This window comes from Oncorhynchus mykiss, chromosome 25 (assembly GCF_057628025.1).
Source record: "Oncorhynchus mykiss isolate SJ-2025 chromosome 25, ASM5762802v1, whole genome shotgun sequence".
Classification (NCBI taxonomy): domain Eukaryota; kingdom Metazoa; phylum Chordata; class Actinopteri; order Salmoniformes; family Salmonidae; genus Oncorhynchus; species Oncorhynchus mykiss.
Genome location: NC_143046.1, coordinates 22,281,959 through 22,307,055, shown reverse-complemented (window position 1 = coordinate 22,307,055; position 25,097 = coordinate 22,281,959). Strand labels below are relative to the sequence as shown.

The 25,097-nt window shown below is 43.7% G+C and overlaps 1 long non-coding RNA gene across 1 annotated transcript; it reads right to left on the bottom strand.

Moving 5' to 3' along the window:
- Window positions 1–321: 321 nt before the first annotated feature.
- Window positions 322–15,359, bottom strand: LOC110504774 (uncharacterized). The gene is made up of 2 exons (XR_002470641.3): window positions 15,144–15,359; window positions 322–2,994 (listed from the first exon to the last, which is right to left on the bottom strand). It is a non-coding gene; the product is annotated as an uncharacterized LOC110504774 (long non-coding RNA).
- Window positions 15,360–25,097: the final 9,738 nt, after the last annotated feature.

Sequence of the window (25,097 nt, the reverse complement as noted above, 5' to 3'; positions counted from 1 at the left end):
ACCGTGGATAACATTTAGAGCCTAGTGAGTTAGCTGAGCTGTGACATAGCATGGTTGACATGGAATCTGGGAAATGCTAATACCCTAGTCCAAAGAGACAAAGTTCAGACAGAAAGAATGCCACTGAGAGTAAAGTGTTAACTTCCTTATGTATCTATTAATGGTTTAAGTATTGTCATTTGATGCTGATAATTGTTTTATTCATATTGCTAACATCTTTGTCTATCTTGAATGCAGCAGTTCATCTCCACTGCAAATATAAGTCCTCTCTGATACATACGGCCACCCACAGTCTTACAAAGAGCCATTGAAGTCAACAGATTCAAAGTATGAATATGTTTATTTACTGCTGTGAATTACATTACCTTCTCTGTGTCTCCACTGTTTCTCACAGTAGGGAACAACAGTAGGGAACAACAGTAGGGAACAACAGTAGGGAACAACAGTAGGGAACAACAGTAGGGAACAACATTAACATTTCAAATCAACACAGTAGTGGATTCCAGTTGGCAAGTAGAGCCAAACATGACCAAGAGCTTACAGCATATAGGCATCCCAGAAGTGCCTTGTGTGTCTGTGAGTGTGCACTCCCCTCCCCCACCCTCCTTTGAGGAATGGGCTTCCACAGTTGGTTGGAAGAGGTCCCTGAGGATTCTCCACATGATTGAAAGAGGTCCCTGAGGAGTCTCCAGATGGTTGAAAGAGGTCTCTGAGGAGTCTCCAGAGGGTTGAAAGAGGTCCCTGAGGAGTTTCCAGATGGTTGGAAGATGTCCCTGAGGAGTCTCCAGATGGTTGAAAGAGGTCCCTGAGGAGTCTCCTGTTGATTGGATGAGATCCCAGAGGTGTCTCCAGATAACCTTGAAGGGAGTGAGTTTTAAAGGGCCACCCTCTCCCTGTCTCTCGTTGCCTGCCTTCCTACTCATACGCTGTGCCTGTTACATTCCCCCTCCAGTGAAGACCATCTTACAACTGACTGCAGGCAGGCGACAGCAGAGCTAGGGAACATTTACCGAGGGGGTGCTCGTCTTTCTTATATCAAAGCTCAGATTTCTGCAGCCCGCACAATGTTCTATGTCTAGTAGACGGTCAATGGATGAACAGATGATATTGTGTAGCGAAGCTATTACGAATGTGACTATCTACCCGCCTACTTTGACACAAGTCACCGGCGCATGTTCTTCCTGAATGCCTGAAGGGGTAAGGTTGTATAGCACCTGTTTCTGGAGCCCAAAAGAACGCTACATTCCCAGAGATTTTCTAAATCTCTTCATAAGTGATTTCATGTCAAAGCACTTTCTTCTCCCTTTTCCCAGTGCCCAAATAAAGGTTTTTATTGTTTGACATATTATATTAACAGTCCCCTGCCTGTAGTCCTATGAGCTTTGTCCAAGTTACCCATTTTAATACATTTATACATACAACAGTGATTTAGGTTTTCCTACCAAAGGAGATCTATTTGTCTAAAACTTACACATTGTTTCAACTCGTCTTGTAATGGACACAGAACATCACGTTTGGGGTACACGCTCCTTGTCATCTTGAAGATGTTTGTAGAATAGTGCCCACAAACACTCATACACATTTCCTCTATGTCTAAATGCTACTCCATGTGAACTGAAATATGTTAAGACTCAAATATTTTTGGTCTGCCATAATGGCAATCTGATGTAGCACATGTAGGATGATGGCCTACCCCTAGTACATGTAAGGAAGTGGCTCAACTCTGACCCCTTGTGGTGAAAATGTTGACAAGCAATGTGTAGTGTGTATATCTACACGTAGAGGGCACTGTTTTCATATTTGGCAGTTTGTCCAGAATTAGATTTGGGTCATTCCAGCAAGTTTACATGATGATCAAAATTGCAGTGTTGCAATAAAGTTGAAAGACTGAGATAGACATGTTGGAATTGTTAACTTTTATTGAGTTTTAACATTTGCACAGTGTCAACATTGCCCATAAAAAAAAAAAGAAAAAGTGGAGTTATAAATAGCTGTTAAATAACATGATATGCCTTTATTAAGATCCTCTGACAGTGAAATGCATATAAAATGGTGTAGCGTAATTTACATCAGAGTGTGCACCCAGAATTGCCTTGCATCAAGATATACTGTACCGTATGCAGTAGCTAGTTCCATCTGTTTATTTATCGTCCTTCCCCAGTCATATCATTTTCACATGACATTACGTTGCAACCACATGCCTGTGGAACATATTACAAGCAGATTGTATTACTATCCCAGATCCATGTAGTCAAGCCCCACCCCCAAGAACAGTATTTCCAGGAATCCCCGTTGTGATTACCCAAGGGATTCCTGGGAAAACTGGACCCCGGGGGCGAGGAAAAGCCCAGGGTAATGCTGTAAATGCACTCAGGAGGAGGAGATAAATTATAGCATGGAAAACACACCAGGAACTAGTCTTTAATGGTCCATTAACATGTTAACATCATGGGTGGAATGATGATTTGTTATCTCAGATATGTGTCCAGACCTGCGAGAGACAGAGAGAGAGAGTGCGAGAGAGAGAGAGAGAGAGAGAGAGAGAAAGCGAAAGAGAGCAAGAGAGAGAGACTGGGAGGGGCAGAACCAGTCACGGGAGCCCTCCCTCCCTAATATTCTGAGCACATATCGCCACAATAAACAGCTTCCATGCATGGTCTCCATGATTATAAGGCATAGAGATAGACAGAGCTATCCCTCTGTCCCAGACTGCTCACCCCACTGTAGCAGCACCCTCCTTCCCGAGCTACAGTGCTTCATCTCAGACTCCCAATTGACCAGAGATGCAGCACTGCACCTGGGGCCTGAAGACCAAGCAATAGAGTTACACAGTAAAATATCAATGCCAATGTTCTGGCACACCCACCCACCCAATCATACCTTACCTGTCTTCTCTTCACATCACTAAAGAAAAGGGTTGTTTTGACTAGCAAAGTGGATGGTGGTAGAACCTCTCTGGTTTGATTCTTGTCTAAGACCCCAGCTCAGACTGACCTGTAGGGAAAAAAGAGCAATGGAAGGATTCTTAAGGGCATTCACCAAACAACATGAAGCAAACATTCTGAACTCAATTATGAAAGTTGTCTTGTCTGTACAGTTCTTTTCTAATTGGAAACTGTAAGAGAGGTGGTACCATAAAGAGTAAGGCTGGCTGGCTGTATGTTGGGGAATGTGGGGGTTGTAAACGTTATTGTTGGGGAACAGGAAACGACTTTGACCCCTGCTTGCCTTCCCGCCTGCATATTTAAACGCTGCTCCATCCTGTCCGTGTTCCCCTTGCACCCTGCTCCCCCCCCCCCCCCCGTCATTGCACACAACAGCCCACCCACCTGTGTGCAAGTTGTTAGCCCATCCCACCCTACCCCTATCTATATCCCGGTCCCTCACTGCTAGGGATTGGTGTACTGGGGATGTTTTGGGATGCCTGTGGCACTGATTTTCCAGGAGCTTTAGCCATGTTGGATTGTGGCCACAGAGAGTTCTGATCAGCAGCATGTTGTTAAGAGATGCTGCCGTAATGACTGTAAGGGTGTGGTGCCATCTCCTGTTCCAGCACGTTCTTCTCACAGCAACTGCAGATGGGGTAGAGTGCCAGCAGCATCACCCAAACTAAGCCCCTACCTGCAGGACACCCAGCCAAACCCCAACCAGGAGCTCCCTCTCTCCCTCTGTTCTAAACACACTTCCTCTACTCTTCATGCTACATCCAGGATTCCTCCCTCAGCTATACCACTCTGAAATCTCTTGCTCAATCACTGCATAGGTACTTCTCATTTCTCATCCCGTTAGCCTTGCTCCCACTCCTTTCTCAATTAAAGTCGGCATGCACCATTTCTCAGTAGATTCTTATTGCTATTTATTTAGAATGTAGACTGGTGTAATCATATACATTAGATAAGATAACCAGTTAATTAAATATTTTAACATTATAATAACAATATAACTGACTGTAGATGTGTGTTGTGTTTATGCTAGTTGGTAGTTTATGTGTTGGTAGTTTATGTATGTTAGTTGCTAGTTGGTGTTTATGCTAGTTTATGCTAGTTGCTAGTTGCAGGGGCAGAATGTGTGTCACTGTGTGTCATGGTTACCAGCTCCCTGGGCCTCTGGGAATCACTAAGGTCAGGACACCACAGTGCCCTGCCTCCCAACATCAGACCTCAGCCACCACGAAGAGGAGAAGGTGGAGGAGAAACAGGGGGAGGAGGGAGGAGGAAACTCCCATGGAGCTCAGAGACTATATCTGATTTTAGTTACAGTAACTTATTTAGTGATTATGCTTGGTTGTAAAAATACAACTCTGAGTCAACAACACCCATAGTGGAATTAGAGTAAAGAACACACTATCAGCTTATTCTATCGCGGGGGGAAGTGATGTTGTGGGACGCTAGGGATAGGAAGGTTTCAAACAAATTTCCTTGGATCTGATATCATCTGATACACAGCCTTCCCCTCAGTGACTTTCAGCCAACTTAGACAGACGTACTGACTGTGCCCTTCAGGGATGGGAGTTGACCCGGGATGAGGGATGGGAGTTGACCCAGGGTGAGGGATGGGAGTTGACCCGGGGTGAGCGATGGGAATTGACCCGGAGTGAGCGATGGGAGTTGACCCGGGATGAGGGATGGGAGTTGACCCGGGGTGAGGGATGGGAGTTGACCCGGGGTGAGGGATGGGAGTTGACCCGGGGTGAGGGATGGGAGTTGACCCAGGATGAGGGATGGGAGTTGACCCAGGATGAGGGATGGGAGTTGACCCAGGATGAGGGATGGGAGTTGACCCAGGATGTGGGATGGGAGTTGACCCAGGATGAGGGATGGGAGTTGACCCAGGATGAGGGATGGGAGTTGACCCAGGATGAGGGATGGGAGTTGACCCAGGATGAGGGATGGGAGTTGTGATACTCACAGTGACACACCAGACTCTACATGAAAGCATTATTATTAACATTTCTAAGAAGTGACATCAGCTGTCTATCACAACTATGATTTCTGAACTCTGAGGAGGATTAGGTTGATGTAACTGTGGGACCGCATGTGATTCTCACCAATGGGATACAGTGTATGTCCTGCTCTTTAGTTCAGTGGGTCCCGGCAGACCTCTGCTGTTTACCCCACAATTAAATAGGATAGATATAGAAGAGAACAGTTCAACACTAGTTCCAGCAGACAGACAGCAGACTCACAAGACTTCACACAGACACACACAGGAACTGGACACTCAACAGTATGGGCTCATGGATAGCGGTGTCTAATTTTGTGGCTAAGGCATGGCCTGTAGAGATACTGACTAGCTTAGTGAGATGACCTATACAGAGCCATGCTCTACGTTGTTCTCACAGACAAGAGTCCAAACTAAGTGTCCAAAAGCTGCTATGATGAGGTCTATTTAGGAGTACAATAAATCTCCTGTAATTCAACTGAAGGAGTTTTCAGTTTAGTCCAACGAGGGAAAGCAAAACCAAAAAGAGGTGAAGAAAATAAAGAAGAAACAAGGGGAGAATTCCAGAGCAATTTGGAGCTCTCCCCAAGACGAAAGAGCTCGAGGTTGTCTCAACCAACCTCACATGGAGCCTCCCTCTGCCCTTATAAGGAATTCTAAGCCGGAAAATGTAGCTGAACTTTCGATAAGCATTCACTCTTTCAGGCTCTTGCAGGAAGGCAGATAGTTTGTCTCTGCGCTCAACGTGCATGCCCCTCCTCCACCTCTCTCCCTCCTCCACCTCTCCCTCTCTTGTCGGCTGGCTGCATACATTCCCTTTTCTAGTCACAGAATGCTACTGACTGACATAAAAGGGAAAAGGGCGCGAAGGTGAAGGAGAAGCCAGAAAAATCCAAGAGCAGTCACAAAGAAGGGCTGCCATATTGTCTAAATAACGTGCTGGGAGTCTACCAGAGACTAAAGCGAGGTGTTGCCTAAATAACGCGCTGGGAGTCTACCAGAGTCTAAAGTGAGGTGTTGCCTAAATAATGTGCTGGGAGTCTACCAGAGACCAAAGTGAGGTGTTGCCTAAATAACGTGCTGGGAGTCTACCAGAGACTAAAGTGAGGTGTTGCCTAAATAACGTGCTGGGAGTCTACCAGACTAAAGCGAGGTGTTGCCTAAATAATGTGCTGGGAGTCTACCAGAGACTAAAGTGAGGTGTTGCCTAAATAAAGTGCTGGGAGTCTACCAGAGACTAAAGTGAGGTGTTGCCTAAATAACGTGCTGGGAGTCTACCAGAGACTAAAGTGAGGTGTTGCCTAAATAACGTGCTGGGAGTCTACCAGAGACTAAAGTGAAGTATTGCAGCAGACAGGGTAATTTGTAAACATTTCTAAAAACATTATTCCACTTTGACATTATGGGGATTTGTGTGTAGGCCAGAGACAGAAAATCTCAATTTAATCAATTTTCAATTCAGGCTGCATATAACACAACAACATGTGGAGATGTGTGTGAACTTTCTGAATGCACTGTAGATACAGGTCTCATCCAGGACCCCGAATGTCTTACCCAAACAGATATCTACAGGCCGAAAAAACATTACTAACAAACACAACACTCTCCCATGCTCTGTGTCTAATGATACTGATACCACAGACACTTAATAACCAACAATAAACATCACATTCTGTATTCATTTCCTGTTTCCCATGCTCCTTGTTAAAAACATTTGACTATTACACTGTAAACCCAAAGCTATTTTCAACTCAAATACTTCTAGTAAGTTGAACTCAAAGTCACTGTTACTTAAATGTTCTTGATACTGACTCAAAACTAAATGAGAAGTCACACCAACAATTTAAAAAAAAAGTTATGATAACGAATTAACTTTCCCAGTATTCTCTACTGCAGGTAGATTCTTTGAAAAAAATATATACTGTATATTTGCATGTTTTGCATGTAGTGATTGATTTTATGTTACCCAAAGATAAATAACATACATTTTTAAACTAATCCAATCATTTAGTGAGAATTTTTGCAACTCTAATTGAAATGGTTATTCCAGTTTAAATGGTTTAGGTAGTCTCCTCCCACTGTTCCTGACCCTGGCATTATGAATGCAGGCTGCTGGTGGATACACATTTAAGCTGTTGGATATCCCCACTCTGGATGGATTCTAATAGGAATTACACATCACTTTGCAAGGCAGAATAATGTGACTTGCAGGTAGGGTTGCAAAATTATGTTACTACTGCGATTTCTGGAAAACCTGGGAAATGTAAGATTCCTGGAAATCCTCCTTTTTTTGAAAATCTGGGAATTTTGGGAAAGCTACTGGAATTTTGCAACCCTACTTGCAGACCCGATGTGGCCTGCAAACCATGAATTTCAGACCACTGTAATCAAGTTAAGCTAAGCCTCAAAATAAGACTTTATGAGATATGTAATGTTTTGTCATAAAGAGTTGAATTATAATGATAACATTTGCCTATGGACTCACTTGGTGAAGGCCACAGGACTGAAAATGAACAAATTCAACAACCATGTCTCTGTCACTAACAAATACAGCCATGGGTAGTAACTCCACAATTCACTCAAAAAGGCAAGGCCCACTGGGAAATTATATTGGAGGGGTGGCTTAATGGGGGGCGTTAATAAAGAATTTCAAGCTGATACAACTCAAATCTGGACCCCTGGCCTACAGGGTCACAGTGACTATCGGTTTCAGTAATGAATATAAAATCACTTTATGTTACTGTACTCAGAAATATTTAGTGCAACAGGTTTCCTAGAGCTGGCCGCCAGGCAAAACTGAGCAATCGGAGGAGAAGGGCCTTGGTCAGGGAGGTGACCAAGAACCCGATGGTCACTCTGACAGAGCTCCAGAGTTCCTTTGTGGAGAACCTTCCAGAAGGACAACCATCTCTGCAGCACTCCACCAATCAGGCCTTTATGGTAGAGTGGCCAAACAGAAGCCACTCTTCAGAAAAAGGCACAACAGCCCGCTTGGAGTTTGCCAAAAGGCACCTAAAGGACTCTCAGACCATGAGGAACAAGATTCTCCGGTCTGATGAAACCAAGATTGAACTCTTTGGCCTTAATACCAAGTGTCATGTCTGGAGGAAACCTGGCAACATCCCTACGGTGAAGCATGGTGGTGGCAGCATCATGCTGCGGGCATGTTTTTCAGCGGCAGGGACTGGGAGACTTGTCAGGATTGAGTAAAAGAAGAACTGAGCAAAGTAGAGAGAGATCCTTGATGAAAACCCGCTCAGGACCTCAGACTGGGGCGAAGGTTCATCTTTCAACAGGACAAAAAGCCTAAGCACACAGCCAAGACAATGCAGGAGTGGCTTTGGGACAGGTCTCTGAATGTCCTTGAGTGGACTAGCCAGAGCCCAGACTTGAACCTAATCGAACATCTCTGGAAAGACCTGAAAATAGCTGTGCAGCAACGCTCCCCATCCAACCTGAGAGCTTGAGAGGATCTGCAGAGAAGAATGGAAGAAACTCCTCAAATACAGGTGTGCCAAGCTTGTAGGGTCAAACCCAAGAAGACTCAAGGCTGTAATCACTGCCGAAAGTGCTTCATCAAAGTCCTGAGTAAAGGGTCTGAATACTTATGTACTTAAATGTTCTATTCTTTATAACAAAAACTGTTTTTGCTTTGTCATTATGGAGCATTGTGTGTAGACTGATGAGGGAAAAAACGATATAATCAATTTTAGAATTAGGCTGTAACGTAACAAAATGTGGAAAAAGTCAGGGGTCTGAATACTTTCCCAATGCACTGTATTTTTCAACTGTGCTGTGATGTTTCACAAAAGTTCTGAACCTTTTTTATTCTCATAGTTTCTACGGATTTGTAATTAAATATGCATTTTTTTGCTAAAAGTATTGTTATATTATTGATCGACTGGCTCTGAGTAAAAGGAAACTTACAGTTACATTTGAGTAATGATAAATCATAGTTTCTAAGTAAGGTGGACTGCTAAACTCAAACATTTCAAGTACTTATTAAATTACTTTGACTTATAAAGATGATGTCGTGTTCACTTCACCATATTGATTTATTTGAACAAGTGGTTTATACTGTATGTAGAGAGACATTTTTAAAACGATTTTTTACCCCCTTTTTCTCCCCAATTTCTTGGTATCCATTTGTTAGCAGTTACTGTCTTGTCTCATCGCTGCAACTCCCGTACGGACTCGGGATTCCTCATGTTTTTTGAGTAGCTAGAACTTATCCGGTTTTACCTAGTGTAGTTGTTATGACATCAATGTTATCTAGCCATATACAACAGCAATGGTGCACATTCTTCTGAGTATTAAATGGTGTCTGTACTACTATGCATGTATAGGCAAGGATATAGCTTTGCCTACAGTTTGCTATACACATTATGAACAATTTCCTAATATTGAATCCCCCCCCCCCCCCCCTTCATCTACACTGATTGAAGTGGATTTAACAAGTGACATCAATAAGGGATCATAGCTTTCACCTGGTCAGTATGTCATGGAAAGAGCCGTGTATATGGCATATGCTAGATGTTATGAATGTAATGTTCTGTATATCATTGATTTAAATACCTGGCTATTTTAACGTATAACTGAAGATCTTTCCAGCCTAAACATCTGTCAAAATGATTTGTAAACCTTTTTCACTTCAACTCTTCTCCGATGTCAAGAAACTATCACTTGAAAGTGACAAGGTGAAAAATACATTGCCAGGACTTGCTTACTTTGGTGTGTATGTGAGTGAGTGTGTGCAAGTGTCTCTAACTGTGAAGTGCCTAAGCTTGTGCCAAAGTGCTCACCTCCACAGATATACAGACAGACGTGCAGGCAGACACTGTGTTTACACAGACCCATGGCCTGATAATGGACGCCCAAACATTGCCTTTTAAGGTCCCCTCTCATTTCTCCCCATCTCCTTAAATCATCTAGGCAGGAAGCGTGAGGAGGGTGAGGGGGGGCCTCCCTCGCTCTCTCCTCTTTTCTTTCTCCCTCTTCTGCCTGCTCTCTGTGTCTACCACAGAGGATGAGTCAGATGTTGATGAAGCTCAGCCCTCTCTAGTACCTCTGAGCTCTCTCTCTCTCTCAGAATTCAGAGGCAAAGAACAAAGAAACAAATGAATGTCACAGTAGAGGCTAATTGAATAGTCATGGTAAACATTCACGTGGGCCTTACTTTGTAACACATGGATATACATTGAGACATTATGATCAGAGTAGTATTTGACAGAAACTTATGGAAGCAACTTTGTGCATCCCTGTCTAACTAAACCATCCAGAGGATAAATTATTACTGTGATCGATTGTGCTAATGCCTAACCGACAGTCAAATAAGCTGTGAAATCAAAGGCTGCGTCTCTTACATAATAAACTGTTTACTTGAAGCATATTTCTACTTTTGGGGGCCCGTCTTGTTTGGACTTAAAAGTACATGCCCCATCTTCACCATGGTAGGTCAATGTGCTGTGTTTCTCATCCTATCCCAGATCCAGGACAGCAGAGCCCCCCCCCCATGCCTGATCCCACAACGCTCCCTCAGATGCCTTCCATAAACACAGGATTCCCAGCACTTTGGTAATTTGGGTTGGGTGGATTGCTCAAGACGGAGAGAGAATTTCTGAGAAAGGATGAATCTCTTATCACAATGGGCCAAAGAAGGTTGTGTGTGTGTGTGTGTGTGTGTGTGTGTGTGTGTGTGTGTGTGTGTGTGTGTGTGTGTGTGTGTGTGTGTGTGTGTGTGTGTGTGTGTGTGTGTGTGTGTGTGTGTGTGTGTGTGTGTGTGTGTGTGTGTGTGTGTGTGTGTGTGTGCGCGCATTGGCTTGTGTGTAGGTTAGATAGTGAATTGTAAATTATTTTTTAGAATAGCCAGAAAATAAAACAAAGATGATGAAGAACTATAATTTACTTAAAAACACTACAGATGAATAATACACTATCTTGGGCTCCCGAGTGGTGCAGCGGTCTAAGGCACTGCATCTCAGTGCTAGAGGCGTCACTGCAGACCCTGGTTCGATTCCAGGCTGTATCACAACCGGCCGTGATTGGGATTCCCATAGGGCGGCGCACAATTGGCCCAGCATCGTCCGGGTTAGGGTTTGGCCAGGGTAGGCCGTCATTGTAATTAAGAATTTGTTCTAAACTGACCGGCCTAGTTAGATAAAAGTTAAAGAAAAATAATACAACAATAATGGACTTAAAACACTACAGATGAATAATACACTATTAACAAGAACTATAATGGACTTAAAAACACTACAGACGAATAATAAACTGATTTACGACTGACTTTCTTACACAGGGGGTGAAGTTCCTTCTTACGCTCATACGGCTCATGGATAAACAGAATTGAGCAATAATTGGGCAATTTCTTCAGCCAGGTGTCAAAGGTTGTGAATGTGCATCATACATGCACACAATGAAATAAGAGAAGGAATTAGCAACATGTAAGAGGCAAAGAACAGTGGCCATTAAACTGACTAGATAAATCAGAGATTTCAAAAAGACAATCTAGTTTATTTTTTGAGGAGTCATATAAGCCCAGCAGGAAAAGCATTTTACAACCCAATCTCTCAGCATTCCCAGAATGCTGAGAGAGAGAGAGAGAGATGGAATCATGAATGTGAGGGTGTAGCTACGGAAAAATTGCTTGAGCTGCTATAGCATCCAAAGGATGGTAAGACAAAGTATGGAGATAACCTCACCCACCCATATAGACAGTATAGAAGAGAACCAAACAACCTCTGGGGTATTGTGTGTGTGTTCCTGAGAGTGAGAGGGAGGGAGAGAATACAGTATGTAGGTGTGTGTATGATCAGGCCAGGGTTTTCTGTCTGTCCTCCTTTGAGCATCTGAAAAGAGGTCTTTGTCATTCTCTGAGGACTTAACCCCTTGTTTCCCCTCCCACCCTGGTGTACATGTGAGAGGGACCCTGGGAACGGGGGTCCCCTGGGGAGGAAGAGCCAGGGTCATTACGGGGTCATGTGAAAAGGCTCTGTGATTTGATGGCTTCCAGACGGTTTCCTCTCCCTCCCTCACAGTCTCCGTTGTGTTCACATTTCCCTTTTCATACCCTGATGAAAGATAACTTCATGTCGGAAGACGCTACAGCGTTGCATTCATTTGTGTACACATTTTGTAGACTGTCACAATGTTAATGAGTATCATCCTTGTTTATAGAAACGTCTGCTTATGACACTGAAGCGGTGTGTGGAGGCATCTGTCGTTCTGTTGTGTAGCTGCCTAATATCAACCACCTAACCGACACAATGAAGTGCTGCATTAATCAGGATCACACCACTGATTTATAGGAAACAGCTAAACACCAGGCCTGTATCAAAGTTAAAGCAGCAAAAGAGGAAAACAACAGATACATCTTGAACTAAATTTAGACAGTTAATAGAATTGCTAAGCATGTTGAGGTAATATAAAGCAGACAACACATTATTTTTAGTTTCCATGGTGATTAGATTCAGGCTGTATTGCTAGCCACTTGTTGTGAAGGAACTGAGTAATAGGACAGTCCCACCAGTAGAAAGTGTCTGCCATTGTTCAGGTAATAGTACTTCATTATATTTATTTATTATATTAATCAGCCCTCAACCTTGACCTCTTTCACTCTCCTTCATGTAAACACACATATATTGAAATAGCAGAGGTGAAAAGTGACCACATTGTTTCCATGACATAAGTAAAAGGACAACAGAGACTGTAAATGCTGCTTGTCTAGCCTGACAGGATTACAACTTCAGTTATACCTCCACCCTGACAGGATTACAACTTCAGTTATACCTCCAGCCTGACAGGATTACAACTTCAGTTATACCTCCACCCTGACAGGATTACAACTTCAGTTATACCTCCAGCCTGACAGGATTACAACTTCAGTTATACCTCCAGCCTGACAGGATTACAACTTCAGTTATACCTCCACCCTGACAGGATTACAACTTCAGTTATACCTCCAGCCTGACAGAATTACAACTTCAGTTATACCTCCAGCCTGACAGGATTACAACTTCAGTTATACCTCCAGCCTGACAGGATTACAACTTCAGTTATACCTCCAGCCTGACAGGATTACAACTTCAGTTATACCTCCAGCCTGACAGGATTACAACTTCAGTTATACCTCCACCCTGACATGATTACAACTTCAGTTATACCTCCACCCAGACAATGATTACAACTTCAGTTATACCTCCACCCTGACAGGATTACAACTTCAGTTATACCTCCAGCCTGACAGGATTACAACTTCAGTTATACCTCCAGCCTGACAGGATTACAACTTCAGTTATACCTCCACCCTGACATGATTACAACTTCAGTTATACCTCCACCCTGACAGGATTACAACTTCAGTTATACCTCCACCCTGACATGATTACAACTTCAGTTATACCTCCACCCTGACAGGATTACAACTTCAGTTATACCTCCACCCTGACAGGATTACAACTTCAGTTATACCTCCAGCCTGACAGGATTACAACTTCAGTTATACCTCCAGCCTGACAGGATTACAACTTCAGTTATACCTCCACCCTGACATGATTACAACTTCAGTTATACCTCCACCCTGACAGGATTACAACTTCAGTTATACCTCCACCCAGGCAATGATTATAACTTTGGTTATACCTCCACCCAGGCAATGATTATAACTTCGGTTATACCTCCACACTCTTATTGATTGTTATATTAAACCACAAGAATATAGAAATGAGATCATTGTTAGTGGTGCTCGTCTGGCCCCACCACATTCAGATGAGTTGTTGTGTCACCTAACACAAGGTAAAGTATTCACTGAAGAAGCCTAATGCACTCCCGCCCACACTAACTCAGTAAATCATTGTCTTGCTGACAATGGCAGCAAGGTTAAGGTTGAAACCAACCAGTACCAAGAGTAACACTGGAGTGACACTGATTCTGTGTCCCAGTGAGAGTCATCATCTCTTTCTCCTGGCTGTTCATCAGCTCAGTGTCAGTTTAGCCTGCTTTCTGTCATCATGACACACTGACACAACAGACATGTCACCGTGGCGCTACAACAGACATGTCACCGTGGCGCGACCACAGACGAGCCTGGCAGTCAAAAACACAGTGACCCCAGGTCATCCAGCCCTCAGCCTCCAGCACAGACAGGAGAAGACGACAGGTGACAAAGAACTCTCTATCAGTCACCTTCAACCTTGTACACTGTTGATCGCCTACCCGTCCGCCACATCAAGACTTCTACCTATGAGCATCTATCAGGGTATCACTTGACCATACAATATGTCACATATACCAGTCAACTGTGGACTATTTTCCACTTTGGGGGAGTGAACCCTGTCTCTAAAGATGTACACTCCCCTAGTATGTAATTGGACAGTGAAGCTAAAATATGTACATTTGGCTCTATACTCCACCATTTTGGATTTGAGATGAAATGTTTTATATGAGGTGACAGTACAGAATGTCACATATTATTTGAGTTTTTTTTTCATACAGTATGTGTTTTAGAAATGAAAGCACTTTATGTATGTAGTCCCCCATTTTAATATGTTTTTTCACAAGTATTTGGACAAATTCACTTATATTAATGAATTGTGAATAATGCTTAGTGAGAAAGTTATAGAGGAACAATGATCATACCCCCCAAAATGCTAACCTCTCCTGTTATTGGTAATGGTGAAAGGTTTGCATGCTTTGAGGTGCATGCTCTTTGTGTGTGTTCAGAAACATTCTATTCTTATTTACAATAAAAGTTACTCCAAAATGACACAATACATTATTTACCATTCATTTATATTGAGCACAACATAACCCGAAATACATCTAAAACAAACTGCTAATGCATCCAACAAGTGTGTAAAGTCACAAGCTTTATGTAGTAATTGTGTGCTAGGAATATGGGACCAAATACTAAACATTTTACTACTTTAATATACTGTAAATTAATTTAACCAAATACTTAAGACACCTTCAAATGGGGGGATTAGATACAAAGTGCTTTAATTTCTAAACGGTATAATATATATATATGAAAATACTCTCAAATAAAAAGGTGACATTCTGTACTTTCTCCTCATATAAAACAATTCATCTCCAGTCCAGAATGCTGGAGTATAGATCCAAATTAAAAGTTTTAGCTTCACTCTCCAAATAAATACGGTACGTAGGGGGGTGTATGTAAGGCTGTGTAGCAGAGGCAGACTTACCTTTGTGCTGCTGTCTTTTGCCTGTGGCCCTGGTCCTCGGGGGCTCCTGTGTTGCTGTCTGTCCTAGACTTGGCCCGGTGGCTGACGCTGAGTGGTGAGGCCTGGGTGGGGGTGGGAGGTGTAAGTGGGAGGTGTTGGGGAGATTCCCAACACTGCTACCATGGCCGATGTGTGAGCCCAACTGGTTGAAGGGGGTTCCCGGTGCAAGGCTTGGGGAGCACAGACTTTTCTTTGACCTTATATGAGGCGAGGGGCAGGCACCTATGAGGGAAAGCCCCCAGAGCTCTGTGATTTGCTAGCGTGAGGGCCCCGTAACCTCAGCCTATGACCTGCAATGTCTGAGAAGGAGATCTACGGGGGAGGGAGGGGGCAGGGTGGGTGGGTGGGGGGGGGGGGGGGCTGGGCCTGTCTCCCTTGCAAAGGAAGCCGCATTTGACAATTTTCATATTTCTTCTAAATTTGGAGTTTTCTGCCTGTACTGTAGGCTTGGCCGCCCACTCCAGAGTTCCATGTGGAAACCATTAAGGAGGAGAGAGGGATCCTTGCCATTCCTGCCTGCTCTAGCCTGGTCGAGTCAGGTCTGGGAACATGAGTACAGCGTTCAGACACAGCTATTTGGAATAATTATCTTCCTTTCAAAAAGGCTGACTGCCCCATATGGGAAAGCACTCGCTGAATGTAAGCTGGGAATCATATACTGAAAGGTCAGGGGGAAAAAGAGGAGGGAATACCAGAGAACAGAGGGAAAATAAGTTTGTTTGCTTTTAGAAAGGAGGGAGAATAATGGCGATGGAGGTAGTGAATTTTTCATAGCTAACCATCAGGGTGACTGTAAAGAGAGCTCACTAGAGCATGGAAGTGTTCGATGGAGACATTTTATGAGAGCCAACCACATGCACTGAAAAACACAGCTAGGTCTGGCTCATGTCAAATGATGGTGGGAAGGAGTCAGAGCACTATGGGAGGGAGAGCAACAGGAAGTGTGACGGGCCAAAAGATCAGCTCATCAAGGTAATTGGCTACATATCCTGTGGCCGAGAGAGAGAAACATGCCAAAGCAGCTGGTGCCAATCCAACATGAGAAGACTGGCAATCATCTTCCAACTGCTGTCACAGTTTGCAGGGGAGACCGTGGTGAGGAGCAAGTTAGGAAACTACGGGTGACGTTAGCCCTCAGCCCAGACGTTAGCCCTCAGCCCAGACGTTAGCCCTCACCACAGACGTTAGCCCTCAGCCCAGACGTTAGCCCTCACCACAGACGTTAGCCCTCACCACAGACGTTAGCCCTCACCACAGACGTCAGCCCTCAGCCCAGACGTTAGCCCTCAGCCCAGACGTTAGCCCTCACCACAGACATTAGCCCTCACCACAGACGTTAGCCCTCCCCACAGACGTGCACTTAATCCTATATCTCAGGAACATTTAGATACACTGCCTTCAGAAAGTATTCACACCCCTCGACTTTTTCACATTTTGAATTTAAAATGGATTCAATTGAGATTTGTTTGTCAGTGGCCTACACACAATATCCCATAATGTCAAAGTGACATTTTTTAAAATGTTTACAAATTCATTCAAAATGAAAAGCTGAAATGTCTTGAGTCAATAAGTATTCAACCCCTTCGTTATGGTAAGCCTAAATAAGTTCAGGAGTAAAAATCAGCTGAACAAGTCACAATAAGTTACATTGACTACCTCATCTCTGTACCCCACACAAACAGTTATCTGTAAGGTCCCTCAGCCGAGCAGTGCATTTTAAATACAGATTCAACCACAAAGACCAGGTAGGTTTTGCAATGCCTCACAAAGAAGGGCACTTATTGGTAGATGGGTTCAAATAAAATAAAAAGCAGACATCGAATATTTTGAGAAATGTATTAATCACACAGCCGTCCTTCCTAACTCAGTTGCCGGAGAGGAAGGAAATTGCTCAGGGATTTCACCATGAGGCCAATGATGACTTTAAAACAGTTATAGAGTTTAATGGCTGTGATAGTTTTCTCCTGAGGATGCATCAACAACATTGTTGTTACTCCACAAAACTAACTTAGAAGAAAGCCTGTACAGAATAAAAATATTAACGAAAATACATCATGTTTGCAACAAGGCAGGCACTATAGTAATGCTGCAAAAAATGTGGCAAAGCAATTAACTTTTTGGCCTGAATACAAAGTCTTATGTTTGGGGCAAATCCAATACAACACACTACTGAGTACCATTCTCCATATTTTCAAGTATGTTGGTGGCTGTATCATGTTATGGGTATGCTTATAATCGTTAAGGACTGGGGAGTCTTTCAGGATAAAAAAGAAACAGAATGGAGCTAAGCACAGGCAAAATCCTAGAGGAAAACCTGGTTCAGTCTGCTTTCCACCAGACACTGGGAGATTAATTCACCTTTCAGCAGGACAATAACCTAAATCACAAGGCCAAATCTACACTGAAGTTGCTAACCAAGACAGGGAATGTTCCTGAGTGGCCGAATTACAGTTCTGACTTAAATCTACTTGAAAATCTATGGCAAGACCTGAAAATGGTTGTCTAGCAATGATCACCAACATTTAAGTACATTAGATATTTCTGTATTTCATCTTCAATAAATTAGCAAACATTTCTAAAAACATGTTTTCACTTCGTCATTATTGGGTATAATTTTTTTAATCCATTTTCATTTATTTTCTCCTCACAACATGTGGAATAAGTCAAGGGGTATGAATACTTTGAAGGCACTGTATGTCTTTAACACTATCATATATTGTGGTGATCAGACATTCTGCTCACCAAGCCGAGTCAGCTAAGAAGATTCATCAGAGTATTCATTCATTAAAAATGCACTCCAGGATCTTAAGCACAACATGTTTGTAACATATAGTATGAATTAGATTAACTTTGTCTCGTGAGCACCACTTTCAAAACTACTGGCTGAAATTATACAAGAGATTGAGAGTGCATTTAAAAAAAAACGGGACACAAAGCCATGACCTTGTGGCTCATACCCTGCCAGATGAAGTTTCCTCCTGTATGCCTACAGCTGTGGGGATCCAACACACAGAATGGACTGGGATCTCCTGGGGGTGGGGGGAGCGCCCTGCCATGTCTGGGAAATGTCACTCATTCTGTGTCAGCCACCCCCCACCCCTTGACCCGTACCCCTCATCCTCCAGACTCTCGAAGCCTAGATGCTGCTGTTGCCTCCTGAGGTACTGCCTGGCTGGAAAAGACTACATTCAGACAGAGAGGGGACGGCATTGAAGGGGAACAAAGTGAAAAGAGTAAAACAAATGAGGGAATGTTGGTTTGCACCATGGCTGGGCGGGGCAGAACCTTCATTAGGGTTGTGCAGAAAGCTAGGGTCACCCCCAGCCCTGTTCCCTCCCTCCCGGAGAGGCCTTAAAAAGGCAATGTTAGGAGAAGCTCCTCTGTTTACATCTGGAGAAACGAGGGCTATTAAAGACGGCAGCCAACCAGTGCCTCATGACTTGGCAGCTCCCAACCCTAATAGCCCAGCCGATAGGGCCCTTCTTTCTTCTTGTAAATTGCAGGCTTCATGTGTGTACACTTTTTCCCTCATATGGAGAGGACCCATGACTTATGAGCTTCCCCCTAAGTAGTTGTATATATTGTGTCTTGCTCTATAGCGTAGTGATTTTACCCAAGAATAGACATGACTTTTATGTTAAAATATATTTTATGCATCCATTTCCTCCAGAGCCCCAAATGTGTGTTCCTGTGTTCTTTTTTTTGTTCTTTCTCTGAACTGAGCGAAGAACCAAGAATTGATGGATATGTTAAGAGAACATTGTTGAAATAGAGACCCACCATGGAAAATGAATTGTTATAGAAACCAAAGGGGTGATACATTATCAACTTTACTCAGACTGTGGCTTCACATTATACAGCTTGTTTAGATTGGCTGAGAAATGATTCTATGGCAGCATAAATATACAGCAGCAGTGTACACAAACATTCACCTATCAAAAAATGTGCAAAATCTCTGTCTTTTGACCCCGTTGTCCATCCACCACCTCTAAACTCAGATTTGTGGTGAGTTGCCCGTTTCTATCTCTCAAACTGCTATTTCGCAGCACTCAGTTATGTGTCTAGGTTGGAGTCTGATAGTCTAGGATAGGGTGCAGAGGCACAAGACAAGACACAACAAATAGTATGTTTCTCAGTTCTCTTTCATTTGAACTCCATGGAGAGATATTTGGTGGCAGTGGGATTCTAGGTCATTAATAGGGACTTATCTATTCGTCTAGGTCTAGAGTTGTTAATGACTTGAATGCCTTCAGCATTATGTAATACCCCTGGGTCTAGAGTTGTTTTGCCACATGCAACACAAATGCGTAAAACACACACAAACCAATGGGAATTCCCACCAAGTCCCACATTCACTCTTAATGGATGTCACCAACCAACCCCATCTAGAAGCAATAACAGTCTGTTGTTATTGGAGGGACTGACATTAAACAATATGGGCAATGGGAGAAAGAAACTTAAATGCAGAAGACACGTTTCATTTGAATGCTTTCAGTTGTATCCCCTTTCCTTTACTATTATATAGCACAGTATAGGTTGACAAGAGGCAGATGTGTCTCTGCCCTCAAAGACATACACTATATATATACAAAACTATGTGGACACACCTTCAAATAGTGGGTTTGGTTATTTTAGCCATAACCGTTGCTGACAGGTATATAAAATTGAGCACACAGCTATACAATCTACATAGACAAACACTGGCAGTAGAATAGCCTCACTGAAGAGCTCAGTAACTTTTAATGTGGACCGTCATAGGATGCTCTTTCCAACAAGTCAGTTTGTCAAATTTCTGCCCTGCTAGAGCTGCCCCGGTCAACTGTAAGTGGTGTTATTGTGAAGTGGAAACATCTAGGAGCAACAACGGCTAAGCCACGAAGTGGTAGGCCACATAAGCTCACAGAACGGGACTGCCGAGTGCTGAAGCCCGTAGATTGTAAAAATATTTTTCCCTCAGTTGCAACACTCACTACCAAGTTCCAAACTGCCTCTGGAAGCAAGATCAACACAATAACTGTTCGTCAGGGAGCTTCATGAAATGGGTTTCAGTGGCGGAGCAGCCACACACAAGCTTAAGATCACCATGCATAATGCCAAGCGTCAGTTGGATTGGTGTAAAGCTCGCCACCATTGGACTCTGGAGCAGTGGAAATGCGTTCTCTGGAGTGATGAATCATGCTTCACCGTCTGGCAGTCCGGCGGGGGAATCTGGGTTTGGAGGATGCCAGGAGAAGTCTACCTGTCCGAATGTATAGTGCCAACTGTAAAGTTAGGTGGAGGAGGAATAACGGTCTGGGGCTGTTTTTCATGGTTCGGGCTAGGCCCCTTAGTTCCAGCGAAGGGAAATATTTTTGTGTGGAAGAACATGACTGGCCTGCACAGAGCGCTGACCTCAACCCCATCGAACACCTTTGGGATGAACTGTAATGCTGAGTGCGAGCTAGGCCTAACGTCAGTGATCGACCTCACTAATGCTGCGCAGCAATGTTCCAACATCTATTGGAAAGCCTTCCCAGAAGAGTGGAGGCTGTTATAGAAGGAAAGGGGGGATCAACTCCTCCCTCACTCCATATTCCTCCCTGCCTGCTTGCCTCCCTGCCTGCTTCCCTCCCTGGGGGACCTGCCTACTGGCTTGGCTTCTGTCATACCTTTCCCGGTCAGGCAGGCAAGGAGTCAGGCTGGCAGGCACGGAGGCAGATAGGCAGACAGGCAGGGAGGTAGAGAGGCAGGGAGGCCTCCCTGACTGCATGACTGGGGTGCCTGCCTGCCTGCCTGGGGGATCTGCCAACCTGCCTGCTTGGGGGACTTACCTGCCTCCTAGCCTCCCTGACTGCGGTGCCTGCCTACTTAGGGGGCCTGCCTGCCTACCTGGGGGACTTGCCTGGGGGACCTGCCTGCTTGCCTGGGGGACCTGCCGACCTACCTGGGGGACCTGTCTGCCTGCCTGCCTGCCTGGGGGACCTGCCTGCCTTCCTGCCTGGGGGACCTGCCTGCCTGCCTCCCTCCTGCCACCCTGGCTGCATGCCTGGGGGACCTGCTTACCTCTCTCCCTCCCTCCCTCCTGCCTCCCTGCCTCCGTGCCTGTCTACCTCCCTGCCTCCCTGCCTATCTGCCTCCGTGCCTGCCAGCCTGACTCCCTGCCTGACTGACCGGGAGAGGGATGACAGAAACCATACAGCCTGGCAGCAGGATAAACTGTAGCAGGAGGAGAGGAGAGGAGCACATATCCTATTTGGCTGACAGTCAGAACTCTAGATGTATGAGGGAGACAAATAGAGGGATAGGAAGGTAAATGGATGGGGGTGAAGGGTGGAGTCGTGAACTTAGCAGCCATTTATGGAACCGAACGGATCCCTCAATTTAGGAGTCTTGAGTCTTCCCATTGCTGCTGGGACAAATAGATGACAGGGCTATATAAGGAAGTGGCTTTCAGAATCAGCACTGGCTGCCCTCGTTCGTTAGCTCTCTTGCCAGCTGAGCACTTCAGCGGCCTGCTGTATTGCACAACCACCGGTGTGTTCCAAAGATATAAGAAAAATAGATAATTAGATCATTTCATCACAGTTAGCTTGATTTTCTTGCAGCCAGTCAGACCAATTACAGCGAAACAATCTGGGGAGAGAAGATTGTTTTTACTAACTAACAAACAGGGAGCACAAAACAGTTTAATTAGCTGGACTGGGATTCAGAAGGGAAACTACAGGTCTCAGCTATAAAACGACAGTCACAAAGGCTGGAACCGTTACTGGTTTGAGTCACCACACTGAATCCCCCCTCTTTCAACAATCTACATCACACAGATAGTGAGCCTGTTAGCCATTCAAATGAAATATAGCCTTGCCTGGCTCCGACATAGCTTGCCCGTTTTGGTCATATTGATTGAAAAGACTGAAAAGATCTAGCGTCCTACACTCCGCTCCGTCTATAGACGTCTGCAAAGTACCAACTATAGGAAATTATGTTTATACGTCATGAACACAGTTAGGAGTTATTTCACAACTGTGGTCAATTATAAAACACAGATTTGTTCTGGTGGAAATCCAGATATGGATGTTGGGGCTGAGCACGCTAACATAGATAACAATAACAGCCTAGGGTTGAGAAGGAGGAGGGTCTTGCCAGATGTTTTTGCATCCGAAATGGTACCCTATTCCCTACATAGTGCACTACTTATGGGGAATAGGGTGCCATTTTGGGACGTAAATGTTCAAATCATGTGTGTGGGGAATGTAGTTTTCCACAGACACAGGCAGCTTTGGAAACATCAACAGGAAAGAGTCAGGCTGTGAGACTTGGTAATTAGGAGGGTGGGCATAGGCACCAGATCCTGCTCAGGGACATATTTTCCTTTTAATCAAAGTGGAAGAGGCGAAGCAAGAGGGATAACTGGGCCCCAAAATCTGTCTTCTCCAGCAGGTGGCGTTTTTTAGTTTTTCTCGATCATCAAGCGAGGAGTTTTTGTATGGACATCACTGATTGTCAAATTTGGTTAACAAAAAATGTTAGGGCTTATGTGCTACATGTGGCTTATTTGATCGTATAGAAGTTTCGTAATGCTTAGGTTGTGTACTGATATGACGATTTTGAGCAATTTTGAGAAAAAACACTTTCTCTGACTTGTGCCTGATCGTCACTAGTTACCACAGCCACAAAGTCAAACACCCTGCTTATTTCTACAATTTATATTCTTAAAATGTGATTTTAAACCTAACCCTACCCACACTGGTAACCTTAAGCCTAATCTTAACCTTAAAGTAAAACCAAAAAGCACATTTTAGTTTTCATTAATTCTTCCGAACTGACTTTGTGGCTGTGGTAACCAGTGGAAACCGTTGGTCACACGGATATCTGCCCTCTCGGTCTCAACAGATCTAGCATTCTCCAATCTACCTTCCATTTTTGAAGACTTATTTTCATTGTTAGAGTGGCCACTTGAGTATCTGGTCAATATAATGGATAATCTGTGCTTTAATTCATCTGTATGTTCACCCCTCCCCTCTCCTCTAATATGCAGTTTAGGCACAATTAAATAGTAGGGTGTTCGAGGTGTTCTGTTAAGCATTTTGCCGTACCAGACTTATTAATACACAACATTACCTAACACATCAATACTTAGATATTACATATTAAGTGGCATATTATTTTGATGTTAAAAATTCTTAAACCTTTTTCTGAGGTTGAAAGATAAACTAATTCTAGCTCTTACTGGGATTAGCCAAACTCTGTCACACAGACATACTGCAGGTCCAACATGCTATCTCCACAAATCTTCTCCTCTTCCTGCTTAGACTAAGTAGAAGGGGACATTACACACCTATTATGTGTCAGAATGTATAAACAGTGTGACAATGACTTACTCCAGACCAGACACACAACCTATATTACAGTACTTGTCTTGTGAGTCCACTTAAACTCCAGCAAGGAAATGGATTCTCCAGACGCAGGGCAGCATTACATAGTACACTGGCTAATTTGAAAGCTGCCAGTCTCCTCTCCTCGTCTCCAGGTCTTTTAGGGGTTCTACTAAGCTAATATATGGATAAGTGTTTAATTTAATAGTCAAGTCAGTTATTAACTTATTTACAATGACGGCATACAAAAAGGCAAAAGGCATCCTGCAGGGAGGGGGGGGCTGGGATTAAAAATACCAATAAATGAAATAAAAATATAGGACAAAAAAACACATCACGACAAGAGAGACAACACTACATAAAGAGAGACCTAAGACAACAACATAACATGGCAGCAACACACGACAACACAGCATGGAAGCAGCACAACATGGTACAAGACAACAGCACAAAGGGCAAGAAGGTAGAGACAACAATACATCACACAAAGCAGCCACAACTGTCATAATCGAGTCTATGAATGTTTGTGTCTTGTGAATTTTAGGATCCCTGTAAGTATAAAAAAATATATATTGAATTTGGTCTTAACTGCTATAGCCCAAATAAACACCTTGAATAACACATTCATAAATAGCAAAACAAAGTTAAAAAATGTATCATAAGAAATAAGGTTTTGAAGTATCTGTCCTATATCTAGGAGATATTGTCTGCCCTGGCGGTTGATGTGTGCATCTATGGTTCTGTTGTCTGTCCGTATCAGTACTGGGAGGAAGTGCCGGAGTCCAAGGTGAACTCCAGTACATTGACATGAGCCGTTGTTCATGGTGCTGACCATACACCATGGAGCCCTGAATGCTTCAAGACTTCCCATCCCTGTATAGAAGTGTCTGTGATCAAAGTCACCCGGTTGCAAACTGCACCTAGGAAAACTCCACTGGGAATTTAAGTGCTAGGCACCACCATTGTATTGCTTTCCAGCAAGTCATTGAAATGTCCAGCTTTTTGTGTTGGTCCTTTCTGGGACATAGATTGTGTCTGTTGTAGCAGTGCTGTATTCACCACATGGGGAGCTAGGAGCTGCTGACTCTCTAGCGCCATCACCCGTTTTCTCAGTTTGAATGTTAAAAGACAATTTGTCAAAGATTACCACTCTTTCTGGATAGTGTCGATCATGCACTTTATGAAAGTGCGAGGGGTGAGCGAAAGGCATAAGGGTAGAATAGGAAACTGAAAAACGTTTTTCGACAGCAAATCAAGTATTTTCTGTGTAAGTATGCCACTGTGGTGAACCAATCACCTGGTTTTATTGACTGAAGGATAGTTTTGATTGGCAGCATTTTGAAGTGCTGAAAGATGACAATTCAGGCATATTAGATCCAGGATCAGACGGAGGCCTCCGCCCCTTTTTTGGCGCAATAAAATAGATTGATTAGAACCTGCTGTTTTGTTGCGCTGGTTCTACCTCTGACTACATGCTTTTCCAGGAACTAGGAGATTTCTGAGCAGAGTATTTGCTTTTGTTTTTAAGACACCCCTGAACCGTGGGGGTTGCTGACAAATTGTA